This window comes from Cavia porcellus, unplaced genomic scaffold (genome assembly GCF_034190915.1).
Source record: "Cavia porcellus strain 051 isolate PalLab524CR breed Dunkin Hartley unplaced genomic scaffold, mCavPor4.1 scaffold_16, whole genome shotgun sequence".
NCBI classification, from domain to species: Eukaryota; Metazoa; Chordata; class Mammalia; order Rodentia; family Caviidae; genus Cavia; species Cavia porcellus.
The window spans coordinates 22,948,898-22,960,737 of NW_026947499.1; positions in this window are offsets into that span (position 1 = coordinate 22,948,898).

The following is an 11,840-nucleotide window of genomic DNA, read 5'->3' on the forward strand; positions in this document are numbered from 1 at the left end:
GGAGTGGACGGGCCAGGTTTAAAGCACACAGCTAGTTTCCAACCAGCCCTGAGAGGGAAGTTTAGTTATTTAAATTTATAAATAAGAACTATTGCAGCTTTCCAGAAACAGAAAAGGGAGGTTTTATCAGGCATAAGGGAAGAGAAAGGGAAAGGAAAGCTTTTAAAGAAGGTCCCCAAAGGCCTCAGGGCGTTCCTTCTTTTCTTTAACCTCAGTCTTTTCATAAATAAATTAAGGGATAATGAGGTAATTAGATCCTGCACCATTAGTAACAGAAGAGGAAAGAAGGTCCAGCTAGAATGGAGCATGAGCAAACACTGGTTTTAAAGACAGATAAAATCAAATCAGGACCAGGGATATAGAGCTTGCCTGGCAAGCACAAGGTCCTGAGTTTAATTTCTAGTACAAAAAAAAAAAAAAAAAAAATCTAATGAGCAGTTCCTTCTTAACATGGGGTGCTTAAGGAATTAGCTTGCTGATTCAAGACATTAGTACTCTGGGTATAGATTCTCCTTAGCAAGTCAGTCATAAGAGGCCTACACCTAAGTTAACTACTTCATTGCTCAGAGATACTCTAGGAGCCACCTTAGGTACCCCAGAGTGTAAATAGTGTGCCAGGGTCTTAAATGACATCCTATTCATTTAACAGTTATTTAGTGAGTGCTCAATGCTGCCTTGCACTGGGCACAGAGCAGAGAGTAAGTCAGGTACTAGTCCTATGCCTAAGAAGTAGCATATTCCTGTAATCACAGCACTCAGGAGGCTGAGGCAGGAGGATCACCTCAAGTTTGAGGCCAGCCTGAACTACACAGTGATCCCTAAGGAAAAAAAAGTATCTATGCATGTTGGAAAATCAAAACTAGGTAAGCTCTTAAGCTCAGTTCTTTAGAGCCATAGCTACACCTAGCACCAGCCGCATCTGAGAAAAGCCTGTTTTGTTATATGATTAAATCACTAGCACCTTATATTTAAAAAGTTAAATAAAAATATTTAAGCCTCATCTATTATGAGGACACCTCAAACATTCTAAAAATAATTGTGCATCTTCCTGTGAGCAGGTTTTCTCTAGCACTTATTTTTTACACACAACATACTTTTCTCCAGCCCTGACCTTCCACCACTGGGATGTAGCTAACTGTTCCTCAACCTTATAGTCTCTGAGAAGCATTCTTTGGTAGTCAAAATTAGGAGCTGATACTTAAAATTCCCTAATCATAGATTCTTACCTCATCTAAACACAGTCATATTATTTATATATCTGACTTCCATTAAACCATGAGCCCATCCAGGTGTGTTGGTACATGCCTATAATCCGAGCACTCAGGAGGCTGAGGCAAAGGATTGCCAAGAATCCTAAACCGGGGCTGGGGATTTAGCTCAGCGGCATAAGCGCCTGCCTTGCAAGCAGGCAGTTGTGAGTTCAATCCCTGGTACTGATAAAAACGAAAAAGACAAAAAATAAATAAATAAATAAATAATGAAAAAGACAAAAAAAAATAGATTCAATAGTAAGCATAAAATAGAATACAAAGAATAACATTCAGTACATCTATTGTCACAAAACAAACAGGTTGAATTTCTCTTTCAAAAACAAGCATCAGATAAGCGCCTGCCTTGCAAGCAGGCAGTCATGAGTTCGATCCCCGTGATAAAAAAAAGGAAAAAGACAAAAAAAAAAACAAGCATCAGGATAGGGGTTTAGCTCAGTGGCATAAGCACCTTCTTGGCAAGTTGCAAGGTCGTAAATTCAATCCCTAGTACCAAAAAAAAACATGCAAAACAAAAAACAGGCATCAGCTCAGGCATGGTCAGGCAACCCTATAGGCCCAGGAAGTAGGAGGATCCCAAGTTTGAGCCCAGTCAATGTGGCAATTTAGCAGGACTGTCTCAAAATAAAAAATTTAAAAAGGGCTAAGGATGTAGCTTAGTGTGAAGGCCCTGGATTCCATTGCCAGTAACACACACACACACACACACACACACACACACACACACACACACTATATATATATATATTTTTTTTTAAATATATATTTTTTTCTTTTGTAACTAGGTATGTGTCACACGCTTATAGTCACAGTACTTGGAAGGCAAGACCCTGTCTCAAAACAACAACAACAACAAAAAAAATTAAACGATTTACATGGAAATTTAAGAATTCCTCTTGAACCTTTGACCAAAAAGGTCAACCTGCTGGGCTGCAGGTTCTCTAAGTACAGTGTAAGACTGCACAAGGCCTCTCAAAGAACAACGGCTGCAAACCTGAGAGTTGAACAGGGTTCACTCGGTGTTGAATCATGTTGGAGTTCAGGCCCACAGTGACAAGAACGCGTGGAACATGTAGATATTCAGGTGAGACTCTCAAAAGGCCACATTTTAGAAGTAAGGGCTAAGTCCTACAATAAAGGTTTTTACCTTAGGACTAAGACATAACCAAAATAGACCTCCCCAGAAAAAAACAAAAACCAGAGCTAGTTGTATATAGGTCAGTGGTGGAATGCTTACTTCGCATACATAAAGCTTTAGGTTCCCAGACTGCATTTATTCTTTTAAATTAAATTCCCTTTTATCTTAATACTTTATTTGTTTATTTATTTTTGGTTTTTTGAGGTCTCACTATGCAGTTTAGGCTGGCCTTGGACTCACTATGTATCCCACGCTGGCCTCACACTCACAGTGATCCTCCTGCCTTAGCCTTCTAAATACTGGAATTACAGGTGCATGCCACTACACCTGGCTCAGCACCATATTTAAACAAATTTAAAACCTAGCCTGATAGGAATAAGAGGATCCACCAGTAATTTATTTACTGAAATGCAATTAAAAATCCTTTAATTAAATGCAACAAAATAGACTCCATATCATATCATTCATAATGTCTAACATACATTAAAAAATTATTAAGACATCCAAAGATGCATGAAAATGATATACATCATCTGGAGAAAAGCTCAACAGATACAGAGGATCTGGGTTTTAGAATCAGCAGAAAAAGAATTGATACAAATATTACAGAGATGCTCAAAACTTAAAAGAAAAAGAATATTTTAGTAGACAAATGGAAAATATTAAAAAAGGGATTTATCAAATAGTTAAGCATTGGGTGTGGAGCACTAGGGAGGCTGAGGCACGTGGATTTCTGGGAGTTTGAGGACACACTGGGGTACACAGTGAGTTCAAGGCAAGCCTGAAGTACATAGCAAGACCCTGTCAAAAAATAATAATAAGCACAATGACTGAAATGGAAAATCCATCATATAGAGTTAATAAAAATAAATTTAAAATAAACTTAAAGGACCAATAAAATTATTAAAATTTAAAAAACTAAGAAAAAACTAGGAAAAGAATGAACAAAGTTTTAGTTTTCTGTCATGGGACAAAATCGAAGTATAATATACCTACGCAGGAATCCTAAAAGAGGAGATAATAGGATAGAAAACCTATGTATAAAGGCCAAATTTGAAAACATTATCCTATAGATCCAAGAAGCTCAGACACTTGAAGCTTAAAATTACCCCTCATATTTTTTTTTTTTTTTTGGTGGTCCTGGGGCTCTGGGGAATGAACCCAAGGCCTATGCATGCAAGGTAAGAGCTCTACCACTGAGTCACATTCCCATTTTGAAGCTTAAATTTAAAATGAGAGAAAAAAATAATTCAGCCAGGCATGATAGCACACACCAATAATCCTAGCACTCAGGAGATTGAGGCAGGAGAATCACTGTGACCTTGAGGCCAGCGTTGGCTACATAAATGAGTTCAAAGGTAGTCTGGACTACACAGTAAGACCCTGTCTCAAGCAAAATAATAACAATAATAATAATAATAACAACTTAATCTAGAAACATAATATTCAAAGTGGTAGAAAACATGAATAAAAAGAAAATCTAAACAAAAGGAATGTGAAAAAGGTATTTATATATAAAGTAAAACAATACAAATGGTAATTCATTTCTCATCAAATGAGAAACTGGAGCTACCCCTTTAAAATACAGAAATAAATATCAATCCAGAATTCTATCCAGTGAAAATAGCCTTCAAAATTGTGAACTAATCCAGGGGTGGTGGTATATGCCTGTGATCCAAGCACTCAGGAAGCTCAAGCAAGAGGATCACTGGATTCAGGGCTGGGGATTTAGCTCAGTGGCATAAGCACCTGCCTTGCAAGCAGGCGGTCGTGAGTTCAATCCCTGGTACCATAAAAACCAAAAAAGACAAAAAAAAAAAAAAAAAAAAAAAAAAAAAAAAAGAGGATCACTGAATTCGAGGCTCCCTTGGGCTACATAAGTAAGTTCAAGGCCAGCTTGAACTACATAGCAAGACTGTGTCTCACACTGTGTCTCAAAAAAGACCCAAAAAATAATTAAAAATAAAATATTGGGGAACTGAGGATGTAGTTTAGTGCTAAAGCACTAAAATTTTGCTCAGGACTCTGGGTTTAATCTCAGCAACACACACACACACACACACACACACACACAGTTCAGGAGGTAATAGCTCAGTGGTACAGCATGTGCTTAATATGCATGAAGTTGTGAGTTCAACCCTAGAAAAAAACTGGTTTATTAATCAGAAATAAAAATATTAGAAGAAACTTTAGGAAAACATTTGGAAAACCTTGAATCAGAAAAATTTTCCAAATAAGGCAACCCCAAAGGCCTTAGAGAAAATGACAGGCAGATTTAACCATAAAAAAATTTTTTGTGCGGCAGAAAACACCAAAAAACAGTAAAAAAAGTAAATGATTGGGCTGGGGATTTAGCTCAGTGGCATAAGCACCTGCCTTACAAGTGTGTGGTTGTGAGTTCAATCCCCGGTACTGATAAAAAAGAAAAAGACAAAAAAAAATTAAATGATTGAAAAAAAATTTACACATATATGGAAGCCAAATTCCTACTACATAAAAAAAAACTCCACAAATTGCTGTGAAAAACAGATAAACAATCCAACACAGAAATGAGCAAGGGAAATGAACAAACAGTTCCTAGAAGAGGAAATTCAAATGGCCAATAAACATGAAAAACTGCTTACAAAACTGGGCAGGAAAATTCTAATTAAAGAAACAATGAAGTAGCACTTTTCCTCATTTTGGAAAATAGGATGGTAATATTCATTAAAACTTTATTGATTCATTGATTGATTGTCTTTTTGAGACAGAGTCTCATTATGCAGTGTAGGCTGGCCTTAAACTCACATAAAGTAGCTCAGGCTGGCCTTAAACTCACAGCAATCCTCCTGGCATTATTTAACTTTTAGTAGAAAATAATATTAAATAGCAACGAGTAAAAGCTGATGCTCAACTTTTTTTAATGTGCCTTTGTATATTCTGGTTTGGGGTTTTAAAAACCAAAAAAGAGAAGAGCTGGGGTGTAACTCGGTGGTAGAATGCATACTTAGCATGTACAGGCGCTGGCTTCCATCTCCAGCACAAAACAAAACAACATAAGATAAACATAAACTCTCTATAGTTAAGCAACCAAGACCTAATGAAGTAATGAGTGAAAAATTCCTTTTGCTGCTCTCTATCATGCCCCACTCTTCCCAAAAGTAACAGCAGCTAGTTTGTTTGTGGTTCTGTGGTCTTTTCTAGGGAAGTAATAATTGTGGCTCACAGAAAGGAAGGAACTGCTCACAGTGACCAGTTAGTAAATGGCCTAAGATTTGCAGCACGATAGAACATGACTGCTTCCCACTTAAGTGTGTTCCCTCTGTCTTCAGCAGGACATGCATTCCAAGTGTGTCTGGGCTGGATTACACTCAACACTGCCAGGCCTCTTACAGCAGAGTTGAGAGGAACAGGGCCTGGAGGCAACAGCAGACTTTGGGAGACAGGGGTGACCTGGAGCAACTGTGCAAAAGTCAGGCCACCAGTTCTCGCATCAGTGGTCTGTGATATTTACTTCTGTGGTGTCCAGTGATAGAACCCAGGGCCTTGAGCATGCTAGGATATTACTTTACTAATAAAGTACATGGTCCTTAGCCCTGTAACTCTGGAGCTTGTTGACAGCGGACAACTCAAAATTTCCCATTCTTGGAGATTGCCAAGCCTCTGAGGCTGAGTCACAATTCCCAACTAGATATTAATTTCACCCTGATCGATGGCCTTTATAATACTTTATTGTAAAAACTGATAATTCCAAGCAAAGAGATTATGAATATAGGAATAAAATTCCTGTTATGCTCTCATAACACACTTCTGACACCAGATGAGGGTGAGTGTGAGGGGGCTTCTCCCACACATTAGTCATCTTTTCTAGAGCAGACACCAGCTGGGTGTTTTTTAATTCAATTCTGACATTATCTTCCTGGACAGGGTCAGAGCCCACAGGTAGACAGCTCAGTCTCACAGACCTCTCCCCTATGTTACATGTTGTTTCCCCTGTGCTTTTGACTGGCCAGCTATAAATTGGGGCCCCACAACCTCCCTTTGGGTTCAAGTAATTTTTTCAAATGGTCCACAGAACTCAGGGAAACACTTTACTTATATTTGCTGAGTTGTTATTGTTGTTTTGTACCAGGAACCTAACTCAGGACCTCATACTTACCAGGCAGGTACTGTATCGCTGAGCTAAATCTCCAGCCCCTTTTATTTAAATTTAACTTTATTCTACTTTATTTCTACTTTTTGTACTGGGGCTTAAACCCAGGGCCTTCATAGAACTACATAGCCAATGCTTTTTTATTTTTATTTTTAGAGAGGTTCTTATTAAATCACTGAGTTGTCTAGGTTGGACTCGAACTTGAAATGCTCCTGTCTCAGTCTCCCAAAGCTCCATTTACTGGTTTATTACAACAGATATAGTTGAAGGCTAAGCAAGTGGGGCAAGGCATTGAGCTTCCATGGCCTCTCTGGGCTTACCACCCTTTGGGAAACACATGTGTTCAGCTCTTGGAAGTTCTCCAAGCCCTGTCCTTTTCTGGGTTTGCATGAACGATTAAGTCACTGACCACTGACGATCAGCTTACCATTCAGCCTCTCTTCCCTTCTTAGAGACTGGGGTTGGGACTGGAAGTCCTAGTCTTTTACTCCTTCCTTGGTCTTTCCAGTAACCAGCCAGAAGCTAACTGGCTGCCACTAACCATAAGTCAAGACATTAACATACAAAAAGACACTTATTACTTTGAAGACTACAAGAATTTTAGGAGTTTTAGGCCAGGAAACAATAGAAACACCAAAAGCAATCATCTCTCACTATCCTTAAAGAATTATCTCCAGGACTCCTTGAAGGATATCAAAATCTGTGGATATTCTGGTTCCTTATATAAAATGGTGTATACACAAATCCTCATACATATCCTCAAATATTTTTTTTTTCTTTCCTTTGAGACGGGGTCTCACTAAGTAGCTCAGGTTGGCCTTGAACTTGCAACTCTTTGCCTCAGCCTCTCAAGTCACTGGGATTACAGGTGTATGTCACCATGCCCCTTGCATGCACATTGTATGAGGTATAAGTAATCTAGAGACAATTAAAAGTATATTGGGGGGGCTGGGGATTTAGCTAAGCGGCATAAGTGCCTGCCTTGCAAGTAGGCAGTGGTGAGTTCGATTCCTGGTACGGATAAAAACGAAAAAGACAAAAAAAAAAAAAAAAAAAAGTATGTTGGGGAAAAATACATTTGCACATTCCATAATCCCAGCACTTAGGTTGAAACAAGATTGCAAGTTGGAGGCTTGCTGGGATACTTAGAGATCCCATCAAAAAACAAACAAACAAACAAAAAAAATAATAAAAAGAGGAAGAGAAGAAAAGGACTGAGGCTTTTCTGGGTCCATCTCTAGTATTATACCAAAAAAGAAAAAGCACACGTTACATAAATATTGTATTGTTTCTAATAAATAAGTAATAAAAAAGTCTGTATGTGTTCAGTATTTTTGCAGTTATTTTTATACAAAGTTGGTTGATTTAAGGATATAAAAGAGTAGATACACTGGCTGCATGTTTTATAATATTACATAGATCAAGTATTAGTATTAGTTCCTGCAATTATAGCTCTCAGATAAATTAATGCAATTTGATGTCTTCTAATGCAGTCAGATGGAAATTCCAAATTTCTTTTTTTTTCCCAAACAGTATCTATTCAGTTCAGGCTGGCCTTGAACTCACTTTGTAGCCCAGGCTGGTCTGATTTATAACAGTTCTCCTGCCTCAGCCACCCAAATGCTGGGATTAAGGTGTAATCACCACATCTGGCTAAAATAACAGATTTCTTTTTTTTGTTTTGTTTTGTCTTTTTCGGTACCAGGCATTGAACTCACAACTGCCTGCTTGCAAGGCAGGTGCTTATGCTGCTGAGCTAAATCCCCAGCCCCCTTTTGTTTTGTTTTTGGTACTGGGCATTGAACTCAGGACCTTGTGCTTGCCAGGCAGGAACTTGTGCTCCTGAACTATATACCTGCTGTCATAATAGATTTCTAAGTGAACTTGACTGATATAAAGAATATTGAGGATTACATGATTTTTAGTCTGTTAGTCTATTAGTCTGTGTTTATGATAATTAACTAAAGACTTAAATCTGATGCTGGAAAAAAAAAGATGTGTTACATAAGTATATCAACTTCCCACAATGAATGTAATCATTATGCACTGCAAACATGTATTAATAAAAATTTTGAAAAAGAAAAGTAAAAAGAAACAATGCTGGGGAAAGAATAGGGAATCTACTAGGCAGACAGTATACTGGATACTGAATCATCTTTGTATCTTCCCAGCCTGGGCACAGTGTCTCAGTGAAGGCAGGTGCCTAATATGTTAAAAAGATTTAATTGTTAATCTATAGTGTGAGAAACCACAAGTATAAGGACCAAATGTATAATAGATGGGAAATGGGAAGAAAAAGTTCAAATGTGGAAGCAAGAGAGGGGAATGGGGGAAAGGAAGAAGGGACAAGAGAAAAAATGGGAACAAAGCTTTTGTAAATAAGCAAGGGAAGAGGAATTGATGTGAGGGGAAGGAAATGGGAGAGAAAAAAGAAGCAAGATATATCTTGTACAGGTACAAAGTCCCTATGGTGAATATGATCATTATGTATATCTACAATGCACCAATAAAATAAAAAACTATCAAAAAATTATTCACCTTTGTAAAGATTTTAATCCTCACGTACTTATAAAGAAAAGATGTTCCAGTTTTTCCAAGGCTTTAGTGAAAGACGGCAAAACTAGCCTTTCATTTATGAAGATGCTGTCAAGCTTAGACAGCTGCGGCATGATGTAATTGCATTAGGAAGAGCCCTTACCTTGTGAGATATCTGTATAATTCATAACAATCTACATTTTCTGAATTCTCCTCTTAGCCACAGGGTGTACCTCTAGCCAGAGAAAGACATGTTGAAGACAAATTGTAGAGATAAGGTCTTTTTGATTCCCTTTTGTCTTTCATTAGGTCCTATTTTACTTAGGAAACTTAGGTTAACTTTTGCAATAGGATTCTCCATAGAAACATCAATAGGAGGGGGCTGGAGATTTAACTCAGCAGCATAAGTGCCTGCCTGGCCTTGCAAGCAGGCAGTCATGAGTTCGATCCCCGGTACCGATAAAAAGGAAAAAGACAAAAAACAAAACAAAACAAAAAAAAAAAAAAAAAAAAAAAAAAAAAAAAAAAACTGGCTCACATGGTGACAGAGGCTGTGAAGTTCCTAACCTTCAAGACCCTAGGATGCCAGTAGCATAGCTCAGTCCAAGTTCAAAGGCCTCAGAACTAGAGAAGCAGGCAGTATAACAATTGCAAATAGCAACAAAATAGCTGCCCAAGGTAGGTATTTACAATATGGATACCAACAGTCTCACTGGTCTCTGTGCAACACACCTTAGCCTCTAGGACACAGATCACAAACCTGGAAGTGAGTTCAGACCTAACCTTCCTGTTTCACAAGTTGATTTTCTTCCTACTGTCTGCATCTCCATTACTGGAAATGGATTTTCAGAAACAAATGACACCCCAAGCTCCGAGGATGAGGGTTTATTCCATTGTTTTGACTTTTCAGGTTCTTCACATGAATCTGGTACTATCAGGTCTGTGGAGATGGAAAATTACAGTCAGCCAAAGGAGTATCATAAGGTGGCTGGGCAGTGTTTCTTTGGAGGGTTTCTGGGGATCCAACTCAAAGCCTCATGTATGGTAAGCACACACTTTACCACTGAGATGCACCTCCAGCCCTGATTGGCAGTGTTTTTGTGTGCATATTGGCTGTGGATTGCAAGTTTCTGCTTATATCTCCACCTACCTTTTATTCTAGCCTCCGCAAAGGTGAATGCCCATAAAGCAGCTTGGACTAAGACCCCAAATTCCTGAGCTGGAATAAACTGAGACTCTCTGAGCTAAAAATTCTTGTTGAAAAGTCTGTTTTGTGGTCTGGAAGTATAGGTCAGTCCTAAAGTGCTTGCATAGCATACATAAGGTCCTGGGTTCAATCCCTACTAAGTTTTGGTGTTTCAAACTCTCCCCCCATCAATTCTATTTATGTCTTACCCTCTTGTAAAAGCACTGGTTCCACAATCTGTCTTCCTCCACTTCTAGTCTACAACATGACATTGGCTGATCATTTAAAAGTGTCTGCTCTGTTAGAACCCGGCGGTGGCTCACGCCTGTAACCCCAGCACTCGGGAGGCTGAGGTGGGAGGATCATTGAGAGTTCCAAGGCCAGTCTGGGCTACAAAGCGAGCTCAAGGCCAGCCTGAACTGCATAGCAAGACCCTGTCTCAAAAAAAAAAAAGTGTCTGCTCTGTAATCCCACTACTTGGGAGGCTGAAGTTGGAGGATTACCATGAGTTTCAGGCCATCCTCAGCTACATAACAACCGGGGCAGTTTAGTGACTTAGCAAGGCCTTCATGCCTGCCCCACCCCCACCAAAAAAGTGAAAAAGGCGTGGGATGTAGTTCAGTGTGAAGAATCTTTAAAAGAAGAGAAGAAGAAGAGGAGGAGGAGGAAGAAGAGGAGGAAGAAGAGTAATGGTCCTTTCCACTGAAGCCTCCGTCTAGTGCAGAACAAAAGTTAAGAGATAATTATTACTTTGAGAACTAGTGGAGCTGGGAGTGTTGTGAAAGGGGAAAAGTAATAAGCAGATACTAACAGACAGAATTAACTATTTAGGGTACCTGAGGCAGCCTTTCTTAGGCAGTACATTTTTTTTTTTTTTTGGTCTTTTTTGTTTTTATGGATCGAACTCACAGCTGCCTCCTTGCAAGGCAGGCGCTTATGCCGCTGAGCTAATTCCCCAGCGCCTACATCATTATTTTTTAAAACACATTGTTTTATTTTTTTTAAAAATGCAGGAATGGGGCCACACAGCTGTACTTGCAGCACTCAGGAGGCTGAGGTATAAGGATCCCTGCAGATTGGAGGCCAACATAGGCTAATTAGTGAAGGCCAGCCTGAACTACGTAGCAAGACCCTGTCTCAACATTCCCTCAAAAAAATAAATAAACACCATAAAAGTCACCATTTCAATCACTCTAAAGCACATTATTCAGTGGCATGTAATATATTCATTACATTGTGCATGGAGGGGTTTTTTGGGTTTTGTTTGTGGTAGTTGGAGAGTGAACTCTGGGCCTTTATACTGTTATGTAGTTAGCCCTTCTAAAATTTATTTTTGAGACAGGGCCACACTGAATCTCTAAATTGCTTGAGCTGTACTCAAATGTATAATCTTCCTGCCCCAGCCTCCAAGACTACACTTACAGGTATAATCCAGTTCATTTTTAATTAATTAATTTTGAAAAATGTTAAATTCACAAAATGCTTAAAATCCATTAAAATGAGTATTTTAATTCTTGGGGGTCTTTAAGAATTCTTTATATTAAGGATTAATTCATTAATCCTATATTAATGGTCTCTGTA